Here is an 11935-nt window from a genome sequence, read left to right as displayed (position 1 = left end):
TTGTGGGCTTTGTGCACAGTCTTGTTGTAGTTAAGCCTTGATTGTTGTAGGTTTCACTGGAAGGAATTGACCTCCAGCCTAATTGGCTGTGAGAATCAGCTGTGTCTACAGTGGGAGAACTTCTGTGGTGAAGACACCCTTCTGAGGCAAGACTTGCTTCAGTGGGGCTTTGGTGCTCACTGAGTCTGCCCCCTGAGTGTGTCCCTTTTGGATCTGAGGAGTTGTAATCTGGATGGTCCCACTCTGACCACCGGGTACACTGGCTCTTGGATCTAAGGAGGTGCTAATTTAGCCTCTGCCTGAGGCTACCCAGCAGGAGCTACGAAGAGATCTGCAGATTCCCGTTCCTTGTTTGTGGTTTGGAGGTGCCCAAATGAGGCCCAGCTGTGAAGCAATGCAAACTGCTCTGGGGCCTTGGCCCTTCTCTTGGAAGTTCTGGGTCTGTCTTGCCCAGCTGCATTTTGTTAGGTAATTTTCAAATTGCAAAGGGCCAGGGCATTCATATGCAAAAGCCTCTGCTGCAGCTTGGGTGGGGCGGGGTCTCAGGGAATCACCAGGGCATAGCAAGCAGCTGTGGCTGATCCTCAGCCCTGCCCTCAGTGTCCTGGTAATCGCTGCAAGCACCTTTGAGAGAAAGCCACCCTCGAGTTTCGAGTTCTGCCTGCTGTCAGACAGTCCAGTTTCTCCCTGTATGAGTCTGGGTCCCCAGAGACTCACCCGGAACTGGAGTTCAGAGCAGTTGGTGCCTTGTGACTCCCTCCCGATTCAAAAAGACAGCCGTCCTCAGTTGCCAGCCCTTGATGTGTGCGCCTCCGTACCTCTGCACTTCTGCATCTCCTCTGAGTCTCAGTTTGCTTTTCTCTTTCCTTCTAGTTGTAGAATTTCCACTCAACCAGCCTTCCTGTGGTTCTGGATGATGTCTGTTTTGTCTTTTCATTGTATTTTTTAATTTGTTGTGGGAGGCAGCAATTTCAGGTTTTTACCTATGCTGCCATCTTGGTTTCTCCCTACCCTTTTATTATATAGGACAGCATGACCCTTGTGCTGGAAGGAGCCATTATTATAAAGGACAATAAGTAAAATTTCCCTTTGCTCTGGACGGTGTCAGTCTCTATCTCCAGGGGCTGTTCTTTGTACAAACAGCTTTGAAAGATAGTTCCAAACCTGCAGCTCCCCACCATCCCCGGCTCCGCCCCTGCCCAGGCCTAATGCCTCTGACCAAGATGTTAGGCCTGAGCAGGGGACCCCCAGCTCCCGCAATCATTGGATCCGCCCCTGGTCCCCGTGATTGCTGGCTCTCTCCCTGCTCCCGCCATCGCTGGCTTCACCCTGCCCAGGCCAAATGCCTTTGACCAAGGTGTTAGGCCTGGGCAGGGGACCTCCAGCTCCCTGCCATCACTGGCTCCACCCCTGCTCCCCGTGAATGCTGGCTCTGCCCCTGCTCCCTGCCATCACTGGCTCCACCCATGCCCAGGTCTAATGCCTGTGGCCGAGGCGTGTTAGGCCTGGGCAGGGGACCCCCAGCTCCCTGAGATTGCTCGATCCACCCCTGCTCCTGGTGATCACAGGATCTGCACCTGACCCAGCTCCTGCATTTGCTGGCTCCGCCCCTGCCCAGGCCTAATGCCTGTGGCCAAGGCACTAGGCCTGGGCAGGGGACCCCCCAGCTCCCTGCCATAGCCAGCTCTGCCCCTGCTCCCTGCCATCACCGGCTCCAACCCTGCCCAGGCTTAATTCCTCAAGGCATTAGGCCTGGGCAGGGAACCCCTCAGCTCTGATTGCAGGCTCTGATTGCCGCTGGGCAACTATGTGTGCAAATTAACTGTCATCTATGGTTAATTTGCATACTCATCTGATTCGCTGGTGGGCGTAGGGAAGGTATGGACAATTTGCATGTTTGTATATTATTAGGTAAGATAGAGTCCTGGTGTACCAGTGAGGGATGGCTGGTTTGCCCTGAAGGGCATCCTGGATAAGGGTGGGGGTCCCTCTGGGGTGCCTGGCCAGCCTGGGTGAGGGGCTGAGGTCTGTTTTCAGGCAGGCCACACCCCCTTCAGGGTGGGGGTCCCCACTGGGGTGCCTGGAGAGCCTGTGTGAGGGACTGAGGGCCATTTTCAGTCTGGCCACACCCCCTTCAGGGTATGGGTTTCTACTGGGGTCCCTGGTCAGCCTGGTGGGGGGCTGTGGGCCGTTTTGAGGAAGCAGGTATCTGGGATTTATTTAACTTCTATAATTGAAACTTTGTAGCCTTGCTCTGGCTCAAAGCCTTGGTTACCCCTGGCAACCCAGGTTCCCAGCCCCTCCTTGAGTGGAGGCCTTGCGTGGCTGGAAGCAGGTATCTGGGATTTATTTATCTTCTATAATTGAATATTTGTAGCTTTGAGCAGAGCTCAGGGACAGCCAGGGTAGGCGGGAAGCTTGGCTTCCTCCATCGCTGGGGACAACCAAAGCCTCCAGCTCACTCCAGCTCCATGGCTGCCGCCATTTTGTGATAAAGTGATGGTTAATTTGCATATTACTCTTTTATTAGCTAGGATAGCCAGGACACCCAGAAAGAACATGCATGCCAGAAAGAATACATGGAGGTGAAGATATATCTACCCCCGGGTGTCCTGATAACCATATTGTGAGAAATCACGAGTCCCCTCTCCATTCCCGGGTGAGGAGCTAAGGGCTGTTCCATTCCACAACATTGACCATTCACTGGCTCAGGACTGCCAGGAAGCTTTCCCAAAGCCAGTAAGAAGGTCCACCAACGCTAAACATCACTTCCTAGTGTAAAGGAATATGGAGCGGGGGGTGGAGGGAACGTGCAACCTAGTTCAGCACGGGTTAGAACTGTAGTCTTATATGCCAACTCTGAGTGATTTGGGAAGAGCTTCAGAGCCTAACCCCAGGGCCCCACCATAGCTGACTTGGGTGGAGCTGCAGAGTTGCAGAGCATGACCCAAGGCTCTGCCAAGACTGACTTGGGCAGAGCTACAGTGTCCTCAGGAGCCCGCCACAGGAGGAGATACATAGGTCAGAGCCTCCCTACAAGTTCAGTTCAGGCTTTGGATCTGGAATTCCCCTGGACTAGCAGATCTGCAAAGTTAAGGTTAAACTTTCCTCCCTCAGAGTGCTGGCTGATCATTCTCCTGTGCATTCTGCCACAACACTAGATCAGACAGTTCCCCAGGACAGACTATCTCTCCTACTCACCATCATTCTGTATTCTCCTGACTATTGTCACCCTAGCACTCTCACTGGATCCCTAAAATGTCTGTCTCATCTGAAGCTACCCCAGTAACTGGATGGCATCACTAGCATTGTGTCAGTATTTAAGATTCAATAAAGCAAGGGGAAGAAAAGGCATGGCTCTCATGAGTACCCCTAAGTCTTAGCAAAACAATATTGTAGGAAAAGCTTATTCTCATCCTTGGTGGCTTTTCCCCATCCCATCACTTTCCTTTCACAGCATCTGGTTTGCCCAGGGCTCTCCATATTGGACATGAACAATACAGCAATAATTGAAAGACATAATGAAGGAACTCAACTCATTGAAGCATAAAACAGTTTTTGTTTTAATCAATAGCATTCCCCCAACCCACCTTTGTGAGAGCCCCTTAATAACACCTTGGCCAGGTTTCATAGTATTCCAGTTACTCTAAACTGCACTGGTGTGGTACTCTTTGAGTATTTAAAAACTATTGTTGTTAATATTGAAAGTTTGATATCAAAAAAAGTCAAAATGTGTCTCTTCCACTCTTAGCACTCCCTAAGCCAATCTGTGACTCTGGGGAAGTGTGGTCTGCTTTTTGTATGGTAAACCTGACCTTTCCCTCTCTCTTTGAACTCCTTCCAGGTTCTGTATGGTGTCACCCTAATTCTCAACCTTGACTGCACATTTGATTCATCTTAGAATTTCAAATCTACCGATGCCTGGGCTAAATACCCAGAGATCCTGGTTGAATTGCTCTCATGGGAGAACTGGACATAAGGACTTTTCAAAACTCCTCAGGTGATTCTAGCTAAGGCTGAGCACCATTGCTATGGACACTTATAGACACTCACTACAGAAGAGATAGCAGAGAAGGAGATGCTATACAAGTGGGAAGGGAATCTGGGCTGATTCCCTCTGGCCTGATGTTCCTGGGTTCTCCTGGTATAAAGGATCCATATAGATAAACTGGTTTCTTTGGAGGAATAGAGCTGAGAGGTCAGCTTAATCCTAGCTCTGTCCGCCAATGCTGAGCCCCTCTCCCAATGGTGTATTCCCTTTAACCCCTTCCCTGGGATGGATGGGCACCAAATGGCTTGCATTCTACCCTCACTACAGTTCTCTTCCACAGGAAAAAATATTTTTGGCATGCTTTAAGAGCCATGGAGAACTGGAATGATAGCTGGTGCCCTCAACTTCTTCTCAGGCACAATAATAATAATAACAAAAATAATAATCAATAGCATAATTTATTCAGCACCTCAATGTGTTCCAAGAATTTTATTATTTACTTTATTTGTTTTCTTATTTAATTATCATACAATCCTGCCAGGAGGCATTAATCCCCATTTTAAACATGAGGAAACAAAGACTCAGAGATGTTTCATAGCTAACCTAGCATCACACAGGAAGAGGATAACAACACACAGTTGAAATTCAGATCTGACTCCAAAGCAACAACCTCTTGATCATTTTATTCTACCTGAACTCAGGTCCTCCCTTAAATAATATAGCTGTTTAGTGCTAAAGACTTATAGTGGTATAATCCAACAAGGAGACCGATGGTGGCAATCCCTGGCTGAAACAGGCTGGCAGATGGAGGAAAATTATTTACTGCTAACCCTACCCTCCACAACAATGAATGAGGCACTGCTTATGGTCAAAAACACTTTGGACCTGGTACCTACTAGAAATAAACAGATTTGTGCAGCTCACAGTTTCACCCACTAATCAGAGTCATGTCTCAACTTTCTGTCCCCAAGACCCATTAATCATTTACTGCATATTGACAAAGATGTTAACCTGAGGGTCAAGGTGAACAGAGTTAAGCCACCGCTTTCCATATTGTCATCACAGTGCACCAAGGAACATGGAAGGCCGATGGACCTTGGGATTTAGCATGGCTGTGTTGAGACAGCGGTGGCTCAAAGCAATTTCCTGACCTAATAGCCTCAAAGGAAATGTTTACTGGACCTTACTGATCTTTACTGATCTTTATTGACCTTAGAGATGGTCTGTCTGCTACCTGTTAGCCGTGCTTTACTGAAGGCAAGATGTATATGAAAAATTGAATAAAAAGTGGATAAGGCCAGGATTCAGTGTGCCTCTTCAAGAGAGATGTGTCCACCTGGGGCCCCATGCCTTCTAAATTCATATTTCTTGTATAGTATTTTCATTTGTGTGTCGGCCCCTTCTTCAGATCCTGAACCCCAGCTGCAAAAGGTTGCGGCATTCTGGTGCCATGAACAGGAATCTGGAGGAAAAAATTAGGCTGAGCAAAAAACGAAGTGAAAAAGGAAAAGTGGAAATTCACCACAAAGGTGGGAAGTTCACTGTACACAAACCCATGCCAGCTTAGAAGTCATGACTGTAAGTAGATGAGGAATGTTTTGATTCAGCCAGATTATAATGGGGAAGAATTAGAGTAAAAGGCAAAAACATCATTGTAAATTTTTAGCTTGCATGCTCAAGAATAAAGGAATTAAGGTGTCACAAGGTACTCTCTTAAATCAGGCTCAAGGAAAAGGAGTGCCCTTGTCATCTTTATCTCTGTGGGTCTTGTTCAAACTGCATTATGCCCATTCCTATTGGGGATCAAAATTCTGTAAAACCTAAGGCCCTGGATCCTCCGCCTCTAGTGTAGGAAGGCTCATCCACTAGAGAAAAGGGGCTAATAGTCCTTTTACAAAAAGACTCTTTAATGCTTTGTCTGACAATTACCATGTGACTCCCTGGGACTGGCAGATTTAGCTAATACAACTTTAGAGGCCAGTCAGTGCTATGGAGAGCAGAATAGGATAAGATCTGTGAACAACAGGCTGAGGTCTGGGCCACATTCTGGCTGTAAGGCCCAGGCAATGTAAAACATCTGAAAGATCCATGAAATAAACTCTGATTTATTAAGACTTTTCTATGTTTTTTTCTTCACTGTCTGCTGATTGTTTTATCTGTATTTTTTGTTTGGTTTAATGTGTTTATTGTTCATCTATTAAGAATCTCTTTAATTTAATAGAAAAGTAACAATAGATGGTCAGGCCTTTACTAAATTTCCCCAGAGCAAACAGAATGTGGGAATGGGGAGAAACAATATGAGCGGTACACATGGCCAATAACACAGATTATAGGAAAACTCCCTAGACAAAGTAGAGGTAACTAAAAAAGGCCCCAGCCCGTTAATTACTAGGTCTCTTAGTGATTCTGTAAAATGGACGACCACTCTCAGGAGTGTTCTTAAAAGTCTCATTTTCACCATGTTTTTATTTCCCAGTCCATCATTTAAAATTTGGATAGATGAGACATTTCTCACAATTTAGAAATGCATCTGCGGTTCCTATACCTATGAAGAGAAAAAGGCTAGCTTAAGAGAAGGTGCGCTCCACCCAATTTGGGGTGGCCTCTTAGCCTAAGTCCCAACTCTTCATGAATACTATAGAATAGGCACCAGACTGTTTTTCTTTAAAAGATGGCAAAAATGATGGAAGGAAAATATACAGGCTATGTTTGGACAACAAGATTAGTGTTTCAATAATAATGGGCAATTCTTGAATAATAACGGACCATATTCCAAGGTTGCCTCACAGGTCCTGGGGGCACTACTGTTTTTTTAAAAAAATAAAATAAAATAAAACTTTAATATTAAAGACACTGAAAGCCAGTAAGTTATCTTTGTTACAGAATTTGCCAAAGAAAATGCCTTGGATAATCATAATTGGCTTTAAAATCTCAAAGTTGCTAAAACATAAATAGATGTAATTAAAATGAAGAATTTGTAATAAAGCTTTTCAGTGATAATTATAAATATAATAATAATGAAAGTCCAGTCACTCAAGAGGAGACTGACTATACACGCTCTGTTAGAGGAAAAGGCCAGTCGCCATTCTCCCTATAAAGGCAGAGAAGCCAAAGCAATAACCTTAGATGTTATTTCTAAGGAAGAATGTAGCAGTTTAAACCCAAGGGGCGCCGAAACCGGTTTGGCTCAGTGGATAGAGCGTCGGCCTGCGGACTGAAAGGTCCCAGGTTCGATTCCAGTCAAGGGCATGTACCTGGGTTGCGGGCACATTCTCAGTGGGAGATGTGCAGGAGGCAGCTGGTCGATGTTTCTCTCTCATCGATGTTTCTAACTCTCTATCTCTCTCCCTTCCTCTCTGTAAAAAATCAATAAAATATATTAAAAAAAAATAAAAAAATAAAAAAATAAACCCAAGGAGCTAGAGGCCTGCTCCCTCCTTCTACTGCCTTTTCTCTGGTATCATATGCTGGTACATAATTTTCCAAAGTTTTTGGTAACTTCAAGACTTTAGAACATTGCTGGAATAAATGACAAACATCTAAATATTCCAACAAGTTTTAAGATCACCTGGTTTTACCTTTTATTACAGAAAATCTAAAAATATATTTCTTAAAAGTGAGAATGTTTATATATGCCAATCTAAGAAATGCTGGCTGTTTACTATTAATTAACATTGGAAAATTAAGGTGTAAGTATTGTATGGTTGTAATAATAGAAGGCAGTTCATATATTTTAAAAGAAAAAGGTCCGCACAAGTTCCTGATGGTATAACAGAAAGAAGAGTAGAGTAGAAATATTTAATGGAAGGTCTAAGTCATGGTTATGCATTTTTGAAGGACATAGGTTTGAAGGCTAATTTGAAAGTGTGAAATTTGTGAAGGTTGTGTATGTAATGAAAAGGAAAAAATAAATATTAAAAGAAAGAAATAAGTTCTAAAGTTAACTCTTTGCAAAAGTTGTAAAAGGGTCATAAAATCTCAGGGAAGTCTAGACAGGGGCTAGACCACTACCCTTGTAATTTCTGCCAACGACAGAAAATGATTAACACAGAAAGGGAGGGCAGGACAATGTTGCAGAATACTTCTTAAGCAAAACCAGAATGTTCAGCAGTGGAATATTAAGACAGAAGCATACATAATGCCTCAGAATGAAACCCGGGCTGCTCATCAAATTGGCTGGGGGTGTGATGGCATCTGTACTTCACAGATTAAATGTATAGGTTTGCTTACTTTGCTTTTTCAAAAAGGTACATACTTTAATAAGTTAGCTTTTCACAATATAATCAAAGTCTCATATAAACTCATTTATATGAGAAGCCAATATTTTTGAACAATTGGTTCTAGTAAAGTCCAAAGTAAAATTTGCATCTGTATGCAAATAAGCACTAGCCAAAAAGAATGCTGTTTGAAAGTAAAGTTAAGCTTAATAAAAAGGAGAAATTTTAAAATTTCTTCCGCTACTATTTACAGAGGAAACTAAAAATTATTATGCAAGCATTAAATCTCACCATTAATGAGACACCATAAGTAAAAAGAAAGTTATTTTTACTTGAAATGTATGCATTGCAGTATTGGCCAGCATGTCTCTCTTCTATCTGATTTTCTGAAAGGCAACCAAGTTGGTTGTTCTGTTTAAAAGAAATTAAACGTCTTTAGTATAGTGATTTATGGTACACCCACAGGTAAAGCAGACTTTAGCAGTGCCTACCCAATTAGAAAGGAAAACCCCTAACTGTCACTTAGAGGTTGCTATGGGAAGAAATACAGAGAAAAATGCCCTTCAAATATCTAAGAAGTGTAATTTAAAACCAATAAGTGAAGCCTTAAAAAGTAGAAATACAAAAGGATTGCCTTAAAACATTACATGACTTTCAAAAATTATAAGAGAACATTAAGACCTTACCTAAAAATCTCTATAGAAAAATGACAAATTTATTCAATATACTAAGGGATAATTCTAATCTTTCCTCACCCTGAACAATAACTGATGAAGGTAGGATGGAGCAGGCAACCTTCTCAGCCCAAGTATCATGGGTATAGCCTGAATTGCCTTTATTAGGACAGATTAATCCTACTGCAAATAGTCCCACTGGAGTCATCTTCCAAAATAAAAACTCTCTTACTCTTATTGAGTGAGTCCACCTAGGGCATCATTCCTCTAAAATTGTGGTTACATATATAGAACTCATGGCTCAATTAGTATTTCAACTCAGAAAGCGCTGCAGGCAGCTTAGAGGACAAGAACCTCAATGCATCTACCTTCCCCTCACCAGAAGCAATTAGAAATGTTATTTCAGACTGATTTGAATTGGCAAATTGAAATAAGTGAATATTCAGGGGAACTTGGTTGTCACCTACTAAAAAACAAGTTACTACAATTTTTATATTACACCCCTATTATTTATACTAAAAAAATATTAGACAGGAACCCATTCCTGGAGAATTAACAGTTTTTACTGATGGTTCATCTAATGACTCAGACTGAGTCATCCAGACCAGTCATACTTCTGTGCAAACAATTGAATTAGAAGCTATTAAGTCTGCATTGCAGGATTTCCAAGAGCCTCTTAATATTATTTCTGATTTTGCCTATACTACTGGCCTGGTAAACAGAATTGAGTCTGCTCAATTAAGATGGCTCAGTGACCAAAGTCTATTTATACTACTTAAACAGGTACAGCAAATTGTACAGCAAAGACAATACCCCTTTTATATTACTCATATCAGGGCTCATACCATCCTGCCTGGTCCTTTAACAAAAGGAAATGCATATGTTCATCAGTTGGTTGCTTTATTAAAACAGGCCACAAAATCTCATCAGCTTTTACATCAGCCTGCCAAAATGTCCAAACAGTTCTCAATCCCTCAACAGCAGGCAAAACAGATTTATCAAGGAATGACCCACTTGCATGTTACATCTGCCTCAAGGGCCTAATATAGGAATTCACCCTCGAGGATTGATAAGGAACCCTATCTGGCAAATGGATGTAACACACTAGACTCCTTTTGGATGCCTTGGGGCATTGCATGTCTCTGTAGACACTTTTTCAAAGGTCCTATGGGGAAAACAGCAAATCTACAGGGGAAACAGCAAATCAGGTCATTAATCATTGCCTAGCTGCTTTTGCCATCATGAGAATTCCAAAAGTTGTTAAAACTGATAATAGACCTGCATACGCAAGCTGTCATTTACAGCAATTTTGTAAAAAGTGGAAAATAGAGTACCTTAATAGGAATACGACACAAATCCCAAGGACAGGCAATTATGGAAGGCCAACATCAGCAGCTAAAATCCCAACTTGAAAAACAAAAAAGGGAAATAGTGGTGAAGTCTCCTGTAAGTAGACTACACCAAGCCTTTATTACTTTACATTTTTTCACTTGTAACACCGATGGCAGGACACCTATGGAATTATACTGGTGTCAGAATAAGCCAAAGGAAAATGTGTCTGGTTTATGGAAGGGTCCTTTGTTAACCTTTGGTTGAGGATGTGCTTATGTATTTTGAGAAAACTCCTCCAAGCTCATGTGAATTCCTGCAAGGAATATTAAACTTCAACATGGATCCCAGAGAGAAACTGACTAGACTAATGAGGACCTGGCACGTGGAGCCTCATCCTGTACCTGCAGCTGCAGACAATCGACTACTCCAGACACATATAGCAGTAGCCCCAAGCAACAAGCTAAAGATAAGGAATAGGAGGAGAAGGAGAGAGAGGAGAAACAGTCCAAAGATTACCTGGCAGGTGGTAAACAAGCCTTGCCATGCTCACAGTCATCAGCTGTGTGAGGTGCAGGTTTTCCTGAACAAAGCCAGAGAAGGTCAGACCTGCATTGTCATTGTCCACCATTAATCCACCATCCAGGACTTGAATATCATTGCTGTCATGTCACAGGGGATAGTGATTGAGAAGGGGACCCATAAGGAACTGATGGCCCAGAAAGAAGCCGACTACAGACTAATTCCTTAGATGCCTGGCAGCAATTTAAAAAGGACTTAAAAGAACTAATCCATTTCATTGACTCTCCTTATATTTGCCTCATAGCATAACCACTAGTGTCTGTCTCATTCTTGTTCTTATATGTTTATTTCTAGTCTTCAGATGCAGAATGAATAGTCTTTTTTTATTGCTAAAAGTATTACAAAGGGTATTACATATGTGTCCTTCCTTCCCCCTCCCCCACCCTTGACAATTCCCTGGCCTCCCTTATCCCCCAGTGTCTTATGTCCATTAGTTATGCTTATATATATGCATACAAGTCCTTCGGTTGATCTCTTACCCCCCGCCCTCCTGCCCCCCAGCCCTCCCTGGCCTGCCCGCTGCAGTTTGACAATCAGTTTGAGGCAGCTCTGCCTCTGTATCTATTACTGTTCAAAATTTTGTAATGGTCTTTATTATCCATGAATGAGTGAGATCATGTGGTATTTTTCCTTCAGAATGAAGAGTCTTAAAAGGACTTAAACCCTACACATGGCATACATTTTTCAAGATTTATTAAGAAAACAAAAATGGGGGGATGTGGAAAGCCACCGCTTTCCCAATACTGTCATAAGAGTGCTCCAAGGAATGTGGAAGGATGATGGACCTTGGACGTTAGCACAACTGTGTTGAGACAGCGGTGGCTCAAAGCAGTCTCCTGACCTAATAGCCTCAAAGTAAATATTTACTGGATCTTACTGATCTTTATGGACTGTAGAGATAGTCCGTCTGCTACCTGTTTGCCGTGCTTTACTGAGGGCAAGATGTGTATCTAAAATTGAAAAAAAGGCAAATAAGACCAGGTTTCAGTGTGCCTCCACAAGAGAGATGTGTCCACCTGGCCCCCCATGCCTTCCAAATTCATATTTCTTGAATAGTATTTTCATCTGTGAGTTGGTCCCTTCTTCAGATCCTGAACCTCTGCTCAAAAGGTTGTGGCAGTGAACATTCAGTTTACACAACA

This window comes from Myotis yumanensis, unplaced genomic scaffold (genome assembly GCF_028538775.1).
Source record: "Myotis yumanensis isolate MYYU_CA2020_CCGP unplaced genomic scaffold, mMyoYum1.0.hap1 SCAF_2, whole genome shotgun sequence".
Lineage (NCBI taxonomy): Eukaryota > Metazoa > Chordata > Mammalia > Chiroptera > Vespertilionidae > Myotis > Myotis yumanensis.
Note: the sequence above shows the minus strand (reverse complement) of the source record.